Raw genomic sequence first — 21,045 nt, 5'->3', positions numbered from 1 at the left:
AAACTGGTCTGAAAAATGGTTTGAGAGAGTAAGAAAAAGAGACTAGCTTGGGAATGTCATTGTGTTTAAGAATTGGGGGTGAGGTGAGGGTCCCCAGGAATATTCAAGAGGCTTGAGTGTTTTGAATCTTCTACCAGCTGAAAGAGGAATACTCAGACTTTCTTGTCAAGCTGCTTAATAGTGAGGCCTAAGAAGAGAACGGAGCAGTGAGGTTTGTAAGATATGAGCAATCGAACATCAAAAAGTAGAGTCAGGCTGTTCTATATTCTCAATACTTCATTCCATAATACAACCATACTCTTTTGTCAGACAATAGCATTAACTCTATGTCATCTAATAGTCAGTCTATACTCAAATCTTTCCAGTTATCTCTTTCTTCTTTACATTTGATTTGTTAAACAGTCAGAGTTTCACAAGGTCTACAAATTGCATTTTAATGTTTTGTAAGACTGCTTTATTCTTGCATCTTCCTCTGTCTTTTACACTCATGTCATGAAATTGTTGCTGATGTCAGATGTTGTAGAATGTCACATTTTATAAATTTTTCTCATTGTTTGGTTGTAGTGTCATTTGACTTATCTCTTTAATTCCATTATTTGTAAATTGCAGGTTACCTGTAGAGGCTTGATCATATTTGAGTTCAACATTATAGATAGAATATTACATAATACTTTACACCTGACACTGTATACTTTACATTTCATCAAATCATGAGGAATATGCTATCTGCTTATTCCATGTTAAAAGATTCTAAGACCAATTGCTGGTTCAAGAGGGGACAGTCAGCTATTCAAATTGCAATTTGAACTGTTTATTCTGCAATCTCCATGTAATCTGTGGGGTATAATTTAGCATAGTGTAAATATCCAGGTCCCCACACTACTCCACCAAAAGTGTTTCTTGATAAGGTTTCCTGTCATCTTGATGTTAGTAAAACAATGGTCAAGTCATATCTCAGCTGCTATTTAACCAAACCATGACTTTTGGCACAGATTATTTCTGCTTTTTTCTGGTAACAAATTCTTCTTTTTGCTTTCAAAGCCCTATGCTTATTTGATTCTTTGTTTCCCTCTCTGACCTCCCTGCAGAGGTAGTGCTAGGTTCTTCAGTTCTCCTTAACATTTTTCTTTTTCTTTTTCTTTTTCTTTTTTCTTTTTTTTTTTTCTTTTTTTTTGAGACGGAGTCTCGCTCTGTCGCCCAGGCTGGAGTGCAGTGGCCCGATCTCGGCTCACTGCAAGCTGCGCCTCCCGGGTTCCCGCCATTCTCCTGCCTCAGCCTCCCGAGTGGCTGGGACTACAGGCGCCGCCACCACGCCCGGCTAATTTTTTGTATTTTTAGTAGAGAGGGGGTTTCATCGTGTTAGCTAGGATGGTCGCAATCGCCTGACCTCGTGCCCCGCCCGCCTCCACCTCCCAAAGCCCTGGGATTACAGGCGTGAGACACCAAGCCCAGCTGTTTTCCTTAACTTCTAAACGTTGGAGAATCCTAAAAGTTAGTCCTGGAGCTTCTTTTTTCTATTCTAGAGCAGTCAGTGGTCTCAACTGGAGATGACTGTGCTCCCATGGGACATTTGGCAATGTCTGGTGACATTTTGGGTTACCACTGCTAGCATCGTGGGTAGAGGCCTGGGATGCTGCTCAACATCACACGATGCAAAAGACAGTCTTCTAAAACCAAGAATTATCCACCCTTCCATAGCGATATTGCCAACATTGCAAAATTATGATCCAGAATCATTTTTTGGTGATCTCCTTTACTTCCATGGCTTTAAATATTACTTAAAAACTGATGGCCTGGGCACGGTGGCTCACACCTGTAACCCTAGTACTTTGGGATGCCAAGGCAGGCGGATCACCTGAGGTCAGGAGTTCAAGACCAGCCTGGCCAACATGGCAAAACCCCATCTTTACTAAAAATACAAAAATCAGCCAGGCTTGGAGGTGCATGCCTGTAATCCCAGCTACTCAGGAGGCCGAGGCAGAAGAATTGCTTGAACCTGGGAGGCAGAGCTTGCAGTGAGCCGAGGTCATGCCACTGCACTCCAGCCTGGGTGACAGAGGGAGACTCGTCACAAAAACAAACAAACAAAAAGAGCTGATGATTCCTATATTTAAGTCTTTCTTGAATTCAGACGCATGAATGTACTGTCTATTCTTTATCTCAACCTGGATGACGAATAAGTATTCAAAATTGAATATGTACACAGAGATTTCCCCATTCCCATCTCTTCCAAGGCATGATCACTTTCAGTAGAGGTCAAAATATTTTAAAGCAAAAAAATAAAAAACATTCTTACAGAAATCCACGTGTGTTCTACCAGCATTTCCTGTTAGTTCAACCTTCAGAGTATATCCAGAATCAAACCTGTTTTTCTCACCTACACTGGTCCAAGCTGTCCTCATCTCTTGTTTATGTTAAGGCCGTAGTCATTGTCTGGAATCCATTCTTTTGACGTCAAATATTTTAATTCAATCCCTCTTCTATGTAATTATTTCTAACTCATCTGGTACATTTCTAACTCTTAACAGCTTTCAAAACGTTATGTCATACATATATTTATCTCATTTGTAATGTAACAGGCATGACTATCTTTTATACTGGTTTTTTTTGAGTGTGGATTTATATTACTTAAATTATGTGCACAAAACAGAGTGTGGGGTGTAGTAAATGGTTAATAAGTTAGTATTTTCTTAACAGTGAATATGAGAGTAAGCTCTACAATTTATATTTTAAAAATTCCACAACATAGAATTAAATTTTAAGGTCAAAGTGTGCCTCTTCTATTTTAGAAAGTGATGCATAAAAAATGTAAAATGTTGTTACGTTGGGTGGAATTATTACATGTTGAATTTAGTACATATATATATTAAGAAAAAATTAGTCTAGTTCACCTCACAGATTGCAGTAATTGATTTTAACAGCCTATTATCAGCAACAAGATACTTTAGAGATTGGATATTTGTAGATGAACTGAATAGCATAGAAGTTACAAAGGTTTATTTGTGCTTACCAGTTAAAGCCGATCATGTGTAACGTTAATTAAATGTGGGAAAATGTGTTTTCTTAATGCTGCAGGGTAATTGGAAAAGATAAAAAGAACGTTTGATAATGAAATGTGCCTCTTTTTCTTACCAAGAGACAAATGCAAAATGTTTTGAATCATATATTTAATAAGTTGCATTTATTTTAATAGAAAATGTGGCCTCAATGCTTCTTTAGCTATCAAAACACTAAGAGGACCTTATATCCTATTGAATATATTACATTCTGCTATCAGTAATTATTTCTATCACTAGTATAATAGCTATTCTAATTAAGGTTATCGCTAGACTCAAATTATGCTTTTTGAAAAATACAGCTAAAATTCCTCATGATCATTCATTTAAAAAATATCTCATTTTGACATCTGTGCCTCAAGCAAACTGATAAGATCTAAAATCAAAACATATTTACATTTTAAAAGATTGATTATAGGTAAAAAGCAGCTTAGGTGGAAATGTTTAAAGACATCGTGTTGACTTACTTCTATTCAAAGTAAACAGGTGTTTTTATCAAAATGTAATAAATTGACATGATCATTTACCACTATTTTATTATTGTAATATATTTGTTTTCACTGAATGTGAAAATACTAACAATCTTAATTTTTGTTATTCATGCTTTTTAATCTTTCTCAGGCACAAGATTTAGAAAATACAAGACATTTATTTTCATTTTCCTTTTACCTAAGAAAGCATCTTATGATGAATGTACTGATTATGGGCTCTAATTTCAAATAATTTTATCATGATCTATTAGTTTCTTAAGGCTGCTGTAATAAAATATCACCAACTGGGTGACTTAAAACAACACAGATTTTTCTCTCTCATAGTTCAGGAAGTCAAAACTATGAAATCAAGGTGTCAGTAGAGGTAGTTTCTTCTGGAAACTCTGAGGGATAATCAGTTCCATGCCTCTCTTCTAACTTCTAGTGATTTTCAGCAATCTTTGGAATTCCTTGACTTGTAGATCATTCCAGTCTCTGCCTCCACATTCACATGGCCTTCCTCTGTGCATCTGTGTGTTTCCTAAGCTCCCCTTCCTTATAAGATTGCCTGAGTAGATTCAGGACCTGCTCTAATCCAGTATAGCCTCATCTTAACCAATTACATCTGTAGTGACCTGATTTTTAAATAAGGTCACATTCTGAGGCTTTACGTAGATATTTGGGGGACCATATTAAATTTGAGGGACACTATGCATTCCAGTACAATATGCTTTTTCCAAAATTCATCTCTGTCCCTTGTGCAAAATACCTTCACCCCACCCCAACATCCCCTAAAATGGGAACATATGTTCAAAACCAAGTAGCCCTGTCAGTCCATTTTCTACCAGTAGAACCCTCAGAGTCTGAGAGTCTTTCTTTCATTTTATTCAATATCTGTCTTCTTTAGTCCAATTTTGCAGTTTTTTAATTGGTATAACATTCTTAAAACCCTGCGGGCCATCTCTATGTGTCAAGGGGATCCATGTTATCAGACACAAAGATTCTCCATAGATCCTTCCTGGATGACCTCAACTATACTCCTAGCTTCTGATGAGATTGTTTATTGAATACACGAGTGTCCTAGTTTGTGTTGTGTTGCTATAAAAGAATACCTGTCACTGGGTGATTTATAAAGAAAAGAGGTTTATTTAGCTCACAGTTCTTCAGGCTAAACTATTGAAGGTCATGTACCTGGCTTCTGCCAAGAGTTTCTGTACTGCGTCACCACATGAAAGAGGTCAAAGGGGAAGTGAACACTTAACAAAGGAAAACCTAAAGGACGTCCTGACTTTATAATAACTTACTCTTGTGAGAACAAATCCATGCCTGTGAAAACTAATCTAGTCTCATGAGAGTGAGAACTAATTACTGCAAAAACAGAAGCAAGGCATTCATTAGGGATCTGCCCCAATAACCCAAATGCCTCCCAATAGGCTTTACCTCTCAATACCACCACATTAAAAATCAAATCTCAATATGAGTTTTGCTGAGGGCAAACATAGCACATCTGAACCACTGCACATAAGTCACACACCTAATCTCCCCAGTAGACGTTTCTCCAGCCATCCATAGGTGCTTCCTCAAGAGCACACTGTAACACCTTTTGCAATACAGGCTGAGAATTTTTCAAATGATCATGTTCTGGTTACTTTTTGCTTAGCATTTTCTTCTTAGTTTATTTCTTTCACCTTGCATTTTAATATAAGAAGCAAGCAGAATCTAAGACACACCTTCTATAATTTGCATGGAAATCACCTCCACTAACCATAAAAACTCATTTCTTACATCCAATATTGGAACACAATCTAGTCAATTTTTCCACTACTCATTAACAAGGATCACTTTCTTCAAGTGTTTATTAATATTCTCTTCATTTCTATGTAAGACTTCACCAGAAACACCATTAACATTTATTTTTCTACCAATATTCTGTCCATGATGATACATGTATTCTTGAAGATGATAGAAGCTTTCTCTACAACTTTATTCACTTCTTTTTTTAAGTCCTTACTAGAATCACCTTATTTGAATTTCTATCAGCCTCTTTGAGGCAACCTAGGCTTCTTAATCATACTTCTAAAAACTCCTCCAGCCTTTACCCATTAGTGAATTCCAAGACCATTTGCATAATATTAGGTATCTGTTTTAGCAGCACCCCACTTCCTGGTACCAAAATCAGTATCAGTTATGGGGCTCCACACAGAAACAATTAGAAATAAATGTATAGATTTATATTCAAATATGGATATAGATTGATATAAAGAAATTTATTTTAAGAAATTGGCTGACACAATTGTCAGGGCTGACAAATTGGGTTGCTGAGCAAGCCAGCATTCCATCAACTCAGGCAGTAGTTGATGATACAGTGTTAAAGCAGTATATTTTTTCTTCTCAGGGAAAGTTCAATTTTTCTTGTAGTATCCTGTAATGATTGAAGGAGTCCCACTCATATGATCAAGAGTAATCTCATTTACTTAAAGTCAACAGATTGTATATGTTAACCGCATCTATAAAATACTTTCACAAATTATTGTTTGATTAAATAACTGGGTAAAATAATCTAGGAAATTGATATAAAATTAACCATTACACATAATATTTAACTTTTACTCTTTTTTAATGTACGTATTAAAATTTATTGTAAAAGTATTCCATATTCGACTAAGTTGTTTTAGACAAACACATTTTCACATGACACCTATATTGAGGCAAGAAAATCTTCTAACATTAAAGCTGCATAGGATATTATCGCTATTGTTTCTAGCACTGAAGTTGTTTAAAATATCATATTGTTTTGTCACCTATACTTTGTCCTCAACTTACAATGCTTTGACTCAAAAATTTTCAACTTCATAATGGTTGCAAAAGTGATAAGTCTTCAGTATTAAGTGATCTGATATTCTACTAATGCTGGGCAGTGGTGGTGAGCCAAAGCTCTAGTCAGCCTCACGATAATATTCTACCGTGTACTGTGTTACCAGGCGATTTTGCCAGCTGTAGGCTAATGTAAGCATTCTGAGTACAATTATGACAAGCTAGGCTACACTTTGGTGTTCAGTGGGTTAGGTACGTTAAGTGCATTTTCAACTTACAACATTTTCAACTTATAATAGATTAATCAAGATGTAATTCCATCATAAGTCAAGAAGCATCTTGTATATTTAAATTAATGTATTATAAATTTAAACTAAATTAAGCCTCAGAACTTTAGTGCATTTTGTCATTAACTTTGTCGTTGTTAATGGTCCCGATAGCTGTTTGTTGTAACAAACTTTATTTCAGGATTCCTGCTAGCCCTAAGGTATTTCAGTTATTTTGGATACAAAATGGATTCATGAGAAGCTTAACTTTTATAACAAATATTGAAAGAGAAATAGTTGTTTCATAAATACTCTACATATGTATTCTAACTAGTCTTTATGTATATTCTGCGACATAAAATACAATCATCTTCTGAAGGCATCTAAAATTACGGAAGTTTTTGTTTAAAATTGAACTACTTGACTGGGAAGATATTGGGTAATAGAAAGTTATTCACTAACTGTGGCCTCTCCTTTTGCAGAATTAAGAACACTTATTATTTTATTTCATACATGTTCATGTGCAGACATTGCTTATAAAAATAAATTTTAGTGTGATTATGTATATGCTTCAAGTAATATATATCATTTGAAGCATTTTACAAAGTGCAAATAAGGAAACAATAAATGGATTTCCTTTTGACCTTGTTACTTTTCTAATTACTGTACCTGAATTGGTCATCCAAAGAGTAAATGTTAATCGTTTTGCAGGTCAGGTGCCTCCATGCATTACATAAACTGCTTACTGCTTGGCAAATAAAATAGATGAGAAGTGCAAGGAGAGTTTCTAGAAGCGTGGCTGAACAGAGACATTATAGCAGCACGATTGTTGCATTTTAAATCACATTAAGGTAAAATAAACATAATAAATAAGCATAAGGAATCACTAGCCCTCTGAAGGAATATCAAATAATTCTCATAATTATGTTTGTTCCTTGTGAGTGGCTCTGATGGTATTATAATGCTTACATCAATATTTTGCTGTTAATAACTTTCATGTATTTATGTGGTCTCTTCATCAAAGGAACTAAAACATTCATAAATAACAAACATTTATTAAATTCCTATGAAGGTCCTCAAGATGTTATGAACCCTTATATGGATACAGATAGAAGGGACAAGTGAGGGGACAATACATTAGTGTGGTTGTGTAGGTTGTCTCTAAGGAAAAAAAGAAAATGTAAAATATCTGACTGCACTGATAAGTCCACTCCACTTACAACTTGTCATTCTGGACAAGTTAACTCACTCTCTTACCTCAATTTTCACACTGCAATATGGGAATAATAACAATATTTACTTCTTAACACATAATGAAATCATCGAGATGATATTAATGAAACAATAATTTAGCTTGGAATAGATATTAGCTTCTAACTTTCAACATTCATAGAATTTATGTCTTTGAAAAAGATATTTTTAAAAACATCCTAAAACTTTTTCAAACTGAGATTTTCATTATCTTCCTACTTGCCAATGTTATCCAGAGTGCTTGCTAAGCTCTCTTTGTATTGTAAGTCAACACTAACAACTATTTCAGAGAACTTCAAATAACAGCCTTAAATGAAGTCTACTTATTTTGACTATACTATTTTTATCCTGGTTCCCCTCCACCACATTCTAGGTGCCCATTAAACTATTCCTTTGTACTAGGGAGAAGGAGTCATCGACTGAGATTAGGTACTCTCCTTTCCTCCCCTATCATGTCAAGACTTTATTATTTTACCACGTGTATTTAAATTATCTCACAAATGATGCATGCTCTCAGACAATCTATTTCCTTTCTACTTACATCTGATACTGGACCCCTGTCTGTGGTCTCAAATGACGTGACCACTTTAGGATCTTCTGACTTACTCTTACTCTAATGACCATTCCAAGTCATTTCGATATTCATTTAGGTAGCTCATTCCACTTCGTGACATATCAAATAAATAAGTGCTATAGAAAATAATAAAGTAAGGGAAGAAGTATATCATGCAGGATATAAACTAGAAGAAAAAAATCTAATTATTTTTTAAAAGAGGGAATTTAATGTAGGGAATTGATAACACAACTAGTGGAAGGGATGAGAGCCTAAATAGAAGACTGAGATGCCACCAAGAGTTTTTATAGCAGCAAGGCCATAGAGACAAAAGGAGCAGGGGGAATTATCACAGCAGAAGGGTCAAGTTTACTCAATGTATTTGTTCCCACGTTTGACTGTAATAAATTAAGGAAAACTTATTGGCTTAATTCAACAAACATTTATTATTTTACGATTCTGGAGTAATAAGTCTCAAATCAGTTTCATTAGATCTAAATCAAGGTATGGCAGTGCCCTACTCCTTCCAGGGGTTCTAAGAGAAAGTTTATATTCTTGCCTCTTCCAGTTTCTAGAGCTACATTTTTGACTGGCAATCCCTTCCTCCATCTTCAAAACCTCAGCCAGCATCTTGCTTCAGTTGTGACATTGCTTCCCTCTTCTGTGGAAAAATATCCATTCAGCCTCTCTCCTACAAGGACACTTGTGATTTAGGGCCCATCCAAATAATTGCAAATGGTCTCTTTGTCTCAAGATTATTACCTTAGTTTCATGTGCAAAGTCCTGCCATCTTGTTGACATTTACAGGAATTAAGACCTGAATTATTTTGAGTAGCCATTTTTCATTCTACGATAGTCTTCCCTTTAGTGTCCAAATATTACTGTTTATTTCACATTCACAATGTATTCACCCCATCCCAAAATCACCAAATATCTTAACCTATTACATTATCATTTAGGTCCAAAATCTTACATAAATGTTATTACCTCAATAGTCCTAACTCTCATTATCTAAGTCATCTCTCCTAGAGCAAAATCCTTTACCCATTTGTAGACTTGGGAAACGAGAAAGCAAATAATGTGCCCCTAAAATACAATGGAGAAACAGGCATAAGACAATAATTATAGACATTCCCATTATAAATGACAGAAAACTAAAAGAAGAAAGGAGACTCCAGTACTAAGTAATTTTGAAATCCTACTGTTTAGTAGAGTCTATTAGGTTTCAAGACCTGGCAGCAAACCTCTGTGAATTTTGGCTCCATTCTCGACCCACAGCTGCATTCTCTGGTTCCAGGATCCACCCTCTGGTCTGGAGACTCTGCTCATGAATTATCCTCCTTTTCCCTTGAAAGGTGCACATGTTTACTGCTGAGAAGTTTTATCCCTCTTTCCTGCTTATGGAAATTTGGGAGTCTGACAGCCTGCCTTTCTTTCTTTATTTTTTTTTTTTTCCTTTCTTTATTTTTTTCAGGACTAACTGGCAGTGTCTCTGCCAACATAACATCTCAAGTAACTTGTGGATCTCCTATGTAAGTCATGTGGATTTATCCCATTAAACAGGAGTGTCCTCCCAAGATATTTCCTGGATAATACCATCTTTATTTCTGGTTTCTCCCAAGATAGTTGAAAGGACTCACCAATCATATTCTTAATGTCTCTAAAGAGCCCTCTGTGTGAATGTATATGGTGATCTTTTAATACTGTGCAGCACTATTCAAAAGTTGTTTGGTCACGTCCTTGAATTTTCCTTTCAAGCATGCTTTTCGGATAGTGAATCTCCTAATTTTAGCATCTCTTGAAAGTTGAATAGCATTCGAATTTGTTGACCAAGGATGGTAACTTATGCCTGTAATCCCAACATTTTGGGAGGCCTAGACAGCAGGTAGCCTGAGGTTAGGACTTTGAAACCAGCCTGGCCAATGTGATGAAACCCTGTCTCTACTAAAAACACAGAAAAATCAGCTAGGTATGGTGGCATGTTCCTGTAATCCCAGCTATTCAGGAGGCTGAGGCAGGAGGGAGGTGGAGGTTTGCAGTGAGCTGAGATAGCACTACTGAACTCCAGCTTGGGCAACAGAGTGAGACTCTGTTTCAAAAAGTAAAGAAATAAATAAAAGAATTTCTCAAGTCATCAACTTCTGGTTTATTTTTGTTTAACAGTTATTTCTTCAATGTATCTTTTTCCTTTAACATTTTACTATAAGCAGCAAAAAGAAGCCAGGCTGCAACTTCAACATTTTGCTTAGAAATCGTCTAAACTAAATATATAAGTTTATTGCTTACAAGTTCTGTTTTCCGCATAACTAGGACAAAAGTCACCTAAGCTCTCTGCCAGTTAAGATTCTTAACTTGATCATACATGCAGAGTCTCTTCTGCTTTAAAAGATAACATTCATAGGCTCCAGGTTATTATTTCGGGTCATTATTAAGACTTTACACCCAGTGAAAAATAAACCCATGGTTGGATCTGGCTAAAAACCATTAATATCATTTGGATATTTGTTTCTTCTGAATCTTATGTTGAAATTTGATTCCTAATGTTGGAGGTGGAGCTTAGTGAATAGTGTTTGGGTTGTAGAGGTGGATCCCTTATGAATGGCTTTGTGCCTGAGAATGAGTGAGTTCTCCTTGCTCTATTAGTTCCCACAAGAACTGATTGTTAGAGGCAGCTAAAAAGAGCCTGGCACCTCTTACCCACATCTTTGCTTCCTTCCTCTCAACGTGTGATTCCTCTTCCCCTTTGCTTTCTGCCATGAGTGAAAGCTTCCCGTGGGCCTCCCCAGAAGCAGAAGCTGGTGTCATGCTTCCTGTACAGCATACTGAACCATGAGCCAAATAAACCTCTTTTCTCTATAAATTATGCCACCTCAGGTGTTTTTTGTTTTTTTTTTTTTTCTTTTTGAGATTAAGTCTCTCTCCTTCCCCCAGGCTGGAGTGCAGTGGTGCCATCTTGGCTCTCTGCAATCAGGTATTTCTTAACAGCAATACAAAGTGGACTAAGACAGCCACACAGGGAATTCAATGTCTGCTAGAAAGACTCACTATGATAAAGGCAGAGAAAAAGATTAACTTGGCCTCTCTTATTTTTCTGGTCTCCAAAAATCCTATTGGTCCCTCTCATGAAACAAACTCAACTGAACCCAGCTAGCCCAGGAATCAGGAAAACAGAACCTGCAGGAATCAGCTTTCTAGGCATAAACTTCAGAACAAAAGAGAATCCTAATGCAAGCAATTCCAGAATTGATTCAGGGGGTCGAGTGCGCCAGTTAGTGTTGTCATTTTATTCATAGTGGTCAAGAAAGGATTGTGTAATAAGGTAGCATTTGAGCAAAGATATGAGGAACCAAATGGGCAAGTCATATAGTTAACTTAAGTAAAAGCGTTCATTTTTTAGCAGAAGGAACAAAATGTAAATCACTTGAAGAGGAAGTTCCGATGATTTTGAGGAGAGTCAAGAAGGCATGCATGGCTGAACTTTAAAAAAAAATAGGGAAAAGAACATCATGAGATATAGGATTGCCGTGCATGGTTATAAGGGTTCTGTCTGCTGGTTCCTTTTGTATTGTGTACAATTTATATTCTGCATATGACAGCCTTGAGGCCAGATCATAAAGTGTGTATGTATTTATGTAAATTATGTAAAAGCTAGTAGGTATTTTACAAAATTTAGACTTTCCTTTCAATGAATAGGAAGTCCTTGGTAGGTCTTGATCAGAGAAGTGACATAATGTGATATTTATTTTAAAGAAAGTATTTTGATACCTCTTTTGAGATACACTAAACTGTAGGGTGGAAGCAAAACAAACAAACAAACAAACAAACAAAAAGCCCCAGTAAGGGCCCTAATGCAATAATCTAAGTGTAAGATCATGGTGATTTCAACTAGCATATACAAGATAAGTACTGGCTGTATTGTAGATATATTATTGAAGGCAAAACCAGCATCATTTGCTGGGAAATTGCATGTGTAGTGTGAAAGTAACAGGAGAATCTAAGATGACTTCAAAGTTTTTAGTCTGGTATTTTAAAAATATAAAATTTTATTTATTAAGGAGAAACTATGAAGGAAACAGTTTTTAGAGGCCCACCCAAATTTCATCTTGAATTCTCATGTGTTGTGGGAGGGACCCAGTCGGAGGTAGCTAAATCATGAAGGCAAAATCTTTCCCGTGCTGTTCTCATGACTGTAAGTCTCATGAGATCTAATGGTTTTAAAAAGAGGAATTCCCCTACACAAGCTCTCTCTTTGTCTGCTGTCATCCATGTTAAGATGTGACTTGCTCCTCCTTGCCTTCTGCTATGATTGTGAGGCTTTCCCAGCCATGTGGAACTGTAAGTCCAATTAAACCTCTTTCTTTTGTAAATTGTCCAGTCTTGGGTATGTCTTTGTCAACAGCGAGAAAACTGACTAATACAGTGACTCTGTTGAACGGTGACTGTATCTCTAACAATGACAAGAGTAACATCATAGTGTATAAGTTAGGAGGCAAAATAATAAATAATTGAGACACTTTGGTGAGCAGATAGGTAAAGTGAGGGGAGGGCAAATTAAGATGAAGCTGGACACAAGAATCTCAAAGGATATACTGTTTGTGCATAGTTTTGTTTTAATTATTGAAGTAATGGGGACATTTTAAAGCAAATAAACTGAAATGCCTTTCAATATTGAATTCCTTATAAAATAAAATGAAAAGCAGCCTTTAGCCAAAACTTAACAGGAAACACTTTATTACTAGATTATTATCAAATTTAAATTAAGACAGGAGAAGAAATTTTAGGAGATGAGCCTGAACTAACTGAGGAGTTTTTTAGTTGGAGGGAAGAGTAGGAGAATAGAAAGGTGACTTCAGTAGTAAAAACCTACACATTGGCAAGAGAATAATAGTACAGAAAAGAACATATGGGAGCAAATTACTTTGTGTTGAGGCAGAATAAAATTGGGATGTTGGCCGGGCACAGTGAGTGGTTCACACCTATAATCCCAGCACTTTGGGAGGCTGAGGCAAGCAGATTACGAGGTCAGGAGTTCGAGACCAGCCAGGCCAACATGGTGAAACCCCATCGCTACTAAAAATACAAAAAACTAGCCGGGCGTGGTGGCAGGCATGTGTAATCCCAGATACTCAGGAGGCTGAGGCAGGAGAATCACTTGAACCTGGGAGGTGGAGGTTGCAGTGAGCTGAGACCGTGCCACTGCACTGCAGCCTGGGCAACAGGGCAAGACTCCATATCAAAAAATAAATAAAATAAAATAAATAAAATTAGGATGTCAGCAGTATTATATTTAATTCTGAAATCTTCTTTGCTAGAGCAGTTACTCAGAAACAGAACCAGTGTGGTTTGAAAGGATGAACTGATGGATTCTATTTTTCCAAATTTTATATTTCCCAAATTCTGGATACTGCTTCTTTGCCACAAGGCTTACTACCATCAGTAGTGTAGCATGAATCACTCAGTTCTTCATGTCTATCTCTTTATCTGAGCCCTCATTACCAGTGTCAGAGAGGTCTGATTTGGAGCTGGTGAGCACAAATGGCTACATGATAGTATGTTTTTTCTATCTGGGAAAAAAAAAAAATTCTCTTCACATCTCTCTGCTTTATTTGGAGTAGGAATGTTTAGAACATGTCCCTAGAAAGGTTAGCATCTGCAGCTGAAGCTGGAATGGGACCCCTATTTCAGAATATCATTATGTTTATTTTGACACATTGTAATATTCTCCTGGGAGGAACACTTCAGCCCATTTCTGTTTCTTACCTTTATTCTGATATCTCCTGAGATATGCCTGTTGATTTGATAACAAAGAATATACTGATAATGACATTGCTAACATTTATGACAACCAGGCCAGAAGTACCTACAGGCTTTATTAGCCTATCTGATAGATCCTACAACAAAGAAGATTTTATAAAATAATTATTGTAATAGGCTATTCTTGCATTGCATAAATACCTGATACTGGTTAATTTACAAAGAAAAAAGATTTAATTGGCTCACAGTTTGGTAGGCTTTCCAGGGATAATGGTACTGGCATTTGCTCAGCTTCTTGGGAGGCCCCAGGAAGATTACAGTCATGCTGGAAGGTGAAGCAAGAGCAGGCATGTCACACTGGGGAGGCAGGAGAAAGACAGAGCAAGTTGCGGGCAGGAGGTGCCACACACTGTTATATGAGAAATCACTATCTTTTTTTTCTTCTTCTTTTTCTAATGTTTAGTTTTTGTGAGTACAATAGTAGCTGTATATATTCATGGGGTACCTGTAATGTTTTGATACAAGCATGCAATATGAAATAAGCACATCATGGAAAATAGGGTATCCACTTCATCAAGCATTTATCCTTTGTCATTCACTGTCTTTGAAGTCAGCACCAACCCCTGAGGGATCCAACCCTGATATGATTCGTGTTCCCACTCAAATCTTATGTTGAACTGTAATCCCCAATGTTGGAAGTGTGGTCTGGTGTGAGGTGATTGGACTATGGGGGTATATTTCTCATGAATGGTTTAACACCATTCCTTTGGTACTGTCCTTGTGATAATGAATGACTGAGTTCTCACCACATATGGTTGTTTAAAAGTGTGTGGCACCTCTTCCCTCTCTCTCTTTCTTGTTCCTCTTCCTGCCATGAAAGATGCTTTGCTCCCCCTTGCCTTCTGCCATGATGAGAAGCTTCCTGAGGCCTCCCCCACAGCAGAAGTCACTATGCTTTCTGTACAGCATTCAGAACCATGAGTCAATTAAATCTCTTCTCTTTATAAATTACCCAGTCTCACTTATTTCTTTATATCAATGTGAGAACAGAATAATACAGCCTCCATAACCCAAACATCTCCCATCAGGCCCCACCACCAGCACAGCAGATTACAATTCAACATGAGATTTGGATGGGCACCAATATCTGAACTATGTAATTCCACCCCTGGACCCTCCCAAATCTTATGTCTTTCTCACATTGCAAAATACAGTCATGCCTTCCCAACAGTCCCCAAAGTCTTAACTCATTTCAGCATTAACTCAAAATTCCACAGTCCAAAGATTTATCTGAGACAAAACAAATCCCTTATACTTATCACTCTGTAAAATTAAAAAAAAAAAAAATTACCTACTTCCAAGATACAACGGGTGTATAGGCATTAGATAAACATTCCCATTCCAAAAGGGAGAAATCAGTCAAAGTATGGGGCTATAAGCTGCATACAAGTTCAAAGCTCAACAGAGCAGCCATTAAATCTTAAAGCCTCAAAATAATCTCCTTGTAACTGCCCGGTGGGTTCACCTTGCCCTCTGTCTAGACAGAGCTGATTTATCAAGACAGAGGAATTGCAATAGAGAAAGAGTAATTCACACAGAGCCCGCTGTGCAGGAGACAAGAGTTTTATTATTACGCAAACCAGCCTTCCAAAGCATTCATGGTTTAGAGTTTTTAACAATAATTTGGTGGCTGGAGGAAGGCCAGTGAGTTGGGAGTGCTGGTTGGTTGGGTCAGAGATGAAATCATAGGAAATCAAAGCTGTCCTCTTGTGCTAAATCGTTCCTGGGTGGGGGTCACAAGATCAGATGAGCCAGTTGATTAATCTGGGTGGTGCCAGCTGATCCATCAGGTACAGGGTCTGCAAAATAACTCAAGCACTGATCTCAGGACCGGTTTAGGGACTGTCAGAATCTTGTCACCTCCAGCTGAATAACTCCTATACTATAATTTCTAATCTGGCGGCTAATTTGTTAGTTTTACAAAGGTAGTTTAGTCCCCAGGCAAGAAAGAGGTTTGTTTTGGGAAAGAGTTGTTACTTGCTTTAAACTGTAAACTAAGTTCTTCCAAAGTTAGTTCAGCCTATGCCTAGGAATGAGCAAGGACTGCTTGGAGGTTAGAAACAAGATGGAGTTGGGTAAGTGAGATCTCCTGTACCGTCTCAGTTACAATTTTGCAATGGCAGCTTTATCCTTTGACTCCATGTCCCACATCCCAGGGACACTGGTCAAAGGGTGGGCCTCCAAGGCTTTAAAGAGCTCCACCCCTGTGGCTTTGCAGGGTTCAACCCCAGGCCTGCTCTCATGTGTGGAGTTGAATGCCTGAATGCCTGTGGCTTTTCCAGGTACAGAGTGCAGGCAGCTGGTGGATCTCCTATTCTAGAGTCTGAATTATGGTGGTCCCTGTATTAGTCTGTTATCACATTGCTGATAGACACACTGGAGACTGGGCAATTTACAAAAAAAAGAGATTTAATAGGACTTACAGTTCCACGTGGCAGGGGAAGCCTCACAATCATGGCAGGAGGCAAGGAGGAGCATGTCCTATCTTACATGGATGGCAGCAGGCAAAGAGAAATGAGGAAGACACAAAAGCAGAAATCCCTGATAAAACCATCAGATTTCATGAGACTTATTTACTACCATAAGAAAATGCCCCCATGATTCAATTTTCTCCCACCAGGTCCCTGCCACAACATGTGGGATTGTGGGAGTACAATTCCCACAATATGAGATTCAGGTGGGGACACAGAGTCAAATCATATCATTCCACCCGGACTCTGCCAAATCTCATGTCCTTACATTTCAAAACCAATCATGCCTTCCCAACAGTACCCCAAACCCTTAACTCATTTCAGAATCAACTCAAAAGTCCACAGTCCAAAGTCTCATCTGAGATAAGGCAAGTCTTTTCCGCCTATGAGGCTGTACAATCAAAAGCAAGCTAGTTATCTCCTAGATACAATGAGGGTACAGATATTGGTTAAATACAACATTTCACATGGGAGACATTGGCCGAAACAGAGGGGCTATAGGACCCATGCAAGTCTGAAATCCAGTGAGGAAGTCACATCTTAAAACTGCAAAATGATCTCCTGTGACTCCATGTCTCACATTCAGGTCACACTGATGCAAGTGATGGGTTCCCATGGTCTCGGGCAGCTCTGCCCCTGTGGTTTTGCAAGGTACAGCCTCCCTCCTGGTCACTTTCATGGCCTGGTGTTGAGTGTCTGCGGCATTTCCAGGTGCAAAGTGCAAGCTGTTGGTGGATCTACCATTCTCGGGTCTGGAGGATGGTGGCCCTCTTCTCATAGCTCCACTAGGTAGTGTCCCAGTAGGGACTCCGTATGGGGGCTCCAACCCCACATTTCCTTTCTGTACTGCCTGAACAGAGATTCTCCATGAGAACTCCAGCCCTGCAGCAAACTTCTGTCTGGGCATCCAGGTGTTTCTAAACATCTTCTGAAATCTAGGTGGAGGTTCCCAAACCTCAATCCTTTACTTCTGTGTACCCACAGGCTCAACACCACGTGGAAGCTGCCAACACTTGGGGCTTGCACCATCTGAAGCCACAGCCCAAGCTCTACATTGGCCCCTTTCATCGCACTGCTGGAGTGACTGGGATGCAGGGCACCAATCACCTTAGCACAGGGACCCTGGGCCCAGCCCACAAAATCACTTTTTCTCCTAGGCCTCTGAGCCTGTGATGGGAGGGGCTGGCTGAGGACCTCTGACATGCCCTGGAGACATTTTACCCATTGTCTGAGGATTGACCTTTGGCTCCTTGTTTCTTAGGCAAATTTGTGCAGTCTGTTTGAATTTCTCCTCAGAAAATGGGGTTTTCTTTACTATCACATTGTCAGGTTGCAACTTTTTCAAACTTTTATACTCTGCTTTCCTTTTAAAACTTAGGTCTTTTAATAGCACCCAAGTCACCTCTTGAATGTTTTGCTGCTTAGAAATTTCTTCTACCAGATACCTTAAATTATCTATCTCAAGTTCAAAGTTGCACAAATCTCCAGGGCAGGGGCAAAATGCTGTCAGTCTCTTTGCTAAAACATAACAAGAGTCACCTTTGCTCCAGTTTCCAACAAGTTCTTCATCTCCATCTGAGACCATCTCAGCCTGAACCTTATTGTCCATATTGCAATCAGCATTTTAGCTAAAGCCATTCAACAAGTCTCTAGAAAGTTCCAAACTGTCCCACATTTTCCCGTCTTCTGAGCTCTCCAAACTGTTCCACCCTCTGCTTGTTACCCAGTTCAAAATTTGCTGCTACATTTTTGGGTATCTTCTCAGCAGCGCCACACTCTACTGGTACCAATTTACTGAATTAGTCCATTTTCACACCGTTGATAAAGACATGCCCGAGAGTGGGCAATTTACAAAAGTCAGAAGTTTAATACAGTTTCAAGGGGCTGGGGAAGCTTCACAATTATGGTGGAAGAAAGGGAGGAGCACGTCCCATCTTACATGGATGGCAGCAGGCAAAGAGAGAAATGAGGAAGACACAAAAGCAGAAACCCCTGATAAAACTGACAGATCTCATGGGACTTATTTATTACCATGCAAACAGTACAGAGGAAACTGACCCCGTGATTCAATTATCTCCCACGGGGGGTCTCTCCCACAACATGTAGGAATTATGGGAGTACAATTCCAGATGAGATTTGCATAGGGTCACAGAGCCAAATCACATCAGTCCCCTTATCACAGTTCCACTAGACAGTGCTCCATTGGAAGCTATGCGTGGGATCTCCAACCCCCCAAATTCCCTTCACACTGCCCTAGTAAGATTCTTTGTGAAGAGTCTCCCCCCATGCAGGTTCATGCCTGGGCACCAAGGCTTTTCCATATAGCTCCTGAAATCTAGGCAGTGGGTGCTTGGTTTCATTTATTCTTGCATTCTGTGTACCAACAGGCTTAAAACCAAATGTAAGTCATCAGGGCTTAAGGTAGCTCGTGCTCTCCAAAGCAGTGGCACAAGCAGCATCTGGGGCCATTTGAGATCAGGCTGAACCCAAGCAACTGGGATAAGGGAAGCAGTGTTCCAAAGCTGTGCAGGCCAGAGGGGCCCTCCGTCCAGCCCAGGAAACTATTCTTCCCTCCTAGGCCTTAGAGAATGTGATGGGAGGGGTTGCTGTGAAGGTTTCTCAAATACCTTCCCAGCCTTTTCTTCCTTGTTTTGGCTGTCAGCATTTGGCTCCCTTTTACTTTTTCAAATTTCTTTAGCAAGTAGTTGCTTCACGCCCTGCTTGAATTCCTTTTGCTAAGAAAGTTTTTTCTTTCTCTGCCACTTGCAAGGCTGCACATTTTTCCAAAGTTTTATACTTGGCTTTACTTTTAAATATAAATTTCTAATTTGAGTTATTTTCTTGCTCCCACATGTGAGCTTAGGTTCTTAGAAGCAGCCAGGCTACCTCTTGATGCTTTGCTGCTTAGAAATATCTTCAGCCAGATACCCTAAATTATCACTCTCAAGTTCAAACTTTCCAAATCCTTAGGGCATTAGCAGAAAGCAGAAAGCTTTTTGCTAAGGCATGGCATGTGTAACCTTCGCTCTAGCTCCCAATAAGTTCCTCATTTCCATCTGAGGCTTCAGCAGCATGGACTTCACTGTCCATATCACTATTAATATTTTGGTCACAACCATTCAACTAGTTTCCAGGAAGTTTCAAACTTCTTTCATCTTCCTGTCTTCTTCCGAGCTTTCCAAACTCTTCCTCCCTCTGCCTGTTACCCAGTACCAAAGTTGCTTCCATATTTTTAGGTATTTTTATAGCAAAGCCCCAGCCTTCTGTACCAATTTTTTCAGTTAGTCCATTCTTGCATTGCTATAAAGGACTACCTGGGACTTGGTAATAGATAAAGAAAAGAGGTTTAATTGGCCCACAGTTATACAAACTTTATAGGAAGCATGGTGGGTGCTGGCATCTCCTAGGTTTCTGGAGAGGCCTTGGGAAGCTCACAGTCATGGAGAAAGGCAAAGCAAGAAGAAGCACTTCACGTGGCAAAAGAAGTAGCAAGAGAGAAAGAGAGTGGGGGAAGGTGCCACACACTTTTAAATGGCTAGATCGCATGAGAACTCACTCACTATTACAAGGTCAGTATCAAGCTGTGAGGGGTCTGCCCTCATTACCAAACCACCTCCAACCAGGCCCCACCTTCATCCTTGGGGACAAATATCCAGACCATATCAACTATATAATTCCTGATGTGGCTTTTTCCATCCTACATTTCCCACACCCTCATCTCTGATCTCAATTTAAAAGTATAGATAAGGCTCAGGCAGATATGTTTTGATATTATATATTTTCTTATGTAGTATATTTTAGAGCAAAAGTTAATAACCATGAGAATTATTGTTTTAAAAAGTGCATGTAATAGTCTTCTTCCCTATATTTCTGCTGTTGGATACCATCCTCATCCACAATGCTCTGCTGCATTGCCACATGACTTGTTTTGGCCAACACGACAGTAATACATGTCACATATGCACAGACTTGAAAATAACTTTTATGTTGGACCCAAACCTCTCTTGCTGCTCTTGAAACACTTTGGCCATGATGTGAAACAACCAAGCCTAACTTAACGCATGGTTAGAAACCACAGATTGCAAATCAGTCACCCCAGCTGAGGTCCCTAGACCAAACAACCTGCCAACTACAAGACATATGAAGACATTTATGCAGATCACGCAGCCACAGACTGACCTGCTAGCTGACCACAGACACACACGTAAAAGAACTCAGTGGAAATTAAACACAGACCATAGCCCAGTCAGCCCAAAGTATCAGAATCTATCTAAAATGACTGGTCTTTTAAGCCACTACATTTTGGATAGTTGATTATACAGCAAAATCCAGCTGATGAAGTAAATAACA

Source organism: Mandrillus leucophaeus, unplaced genomic scaffold, assembly GCF_000951045.1.
Source record: "Mandrillus leucophaeus isolate KB7577 unplaced genomic scaffold, Mleu.le_1.0 Scaffold33, whole genome shotgun sequence".
Taxonomy (NCBI): Eukaryota; Metazoa; Chordata; class Mammalia; order Primates; family Cercopithecidae; genus Mandrillus; species Mandrillus leucophaeus.
This window is presented reverse-complemented; position numbering follows the sequence as displayed.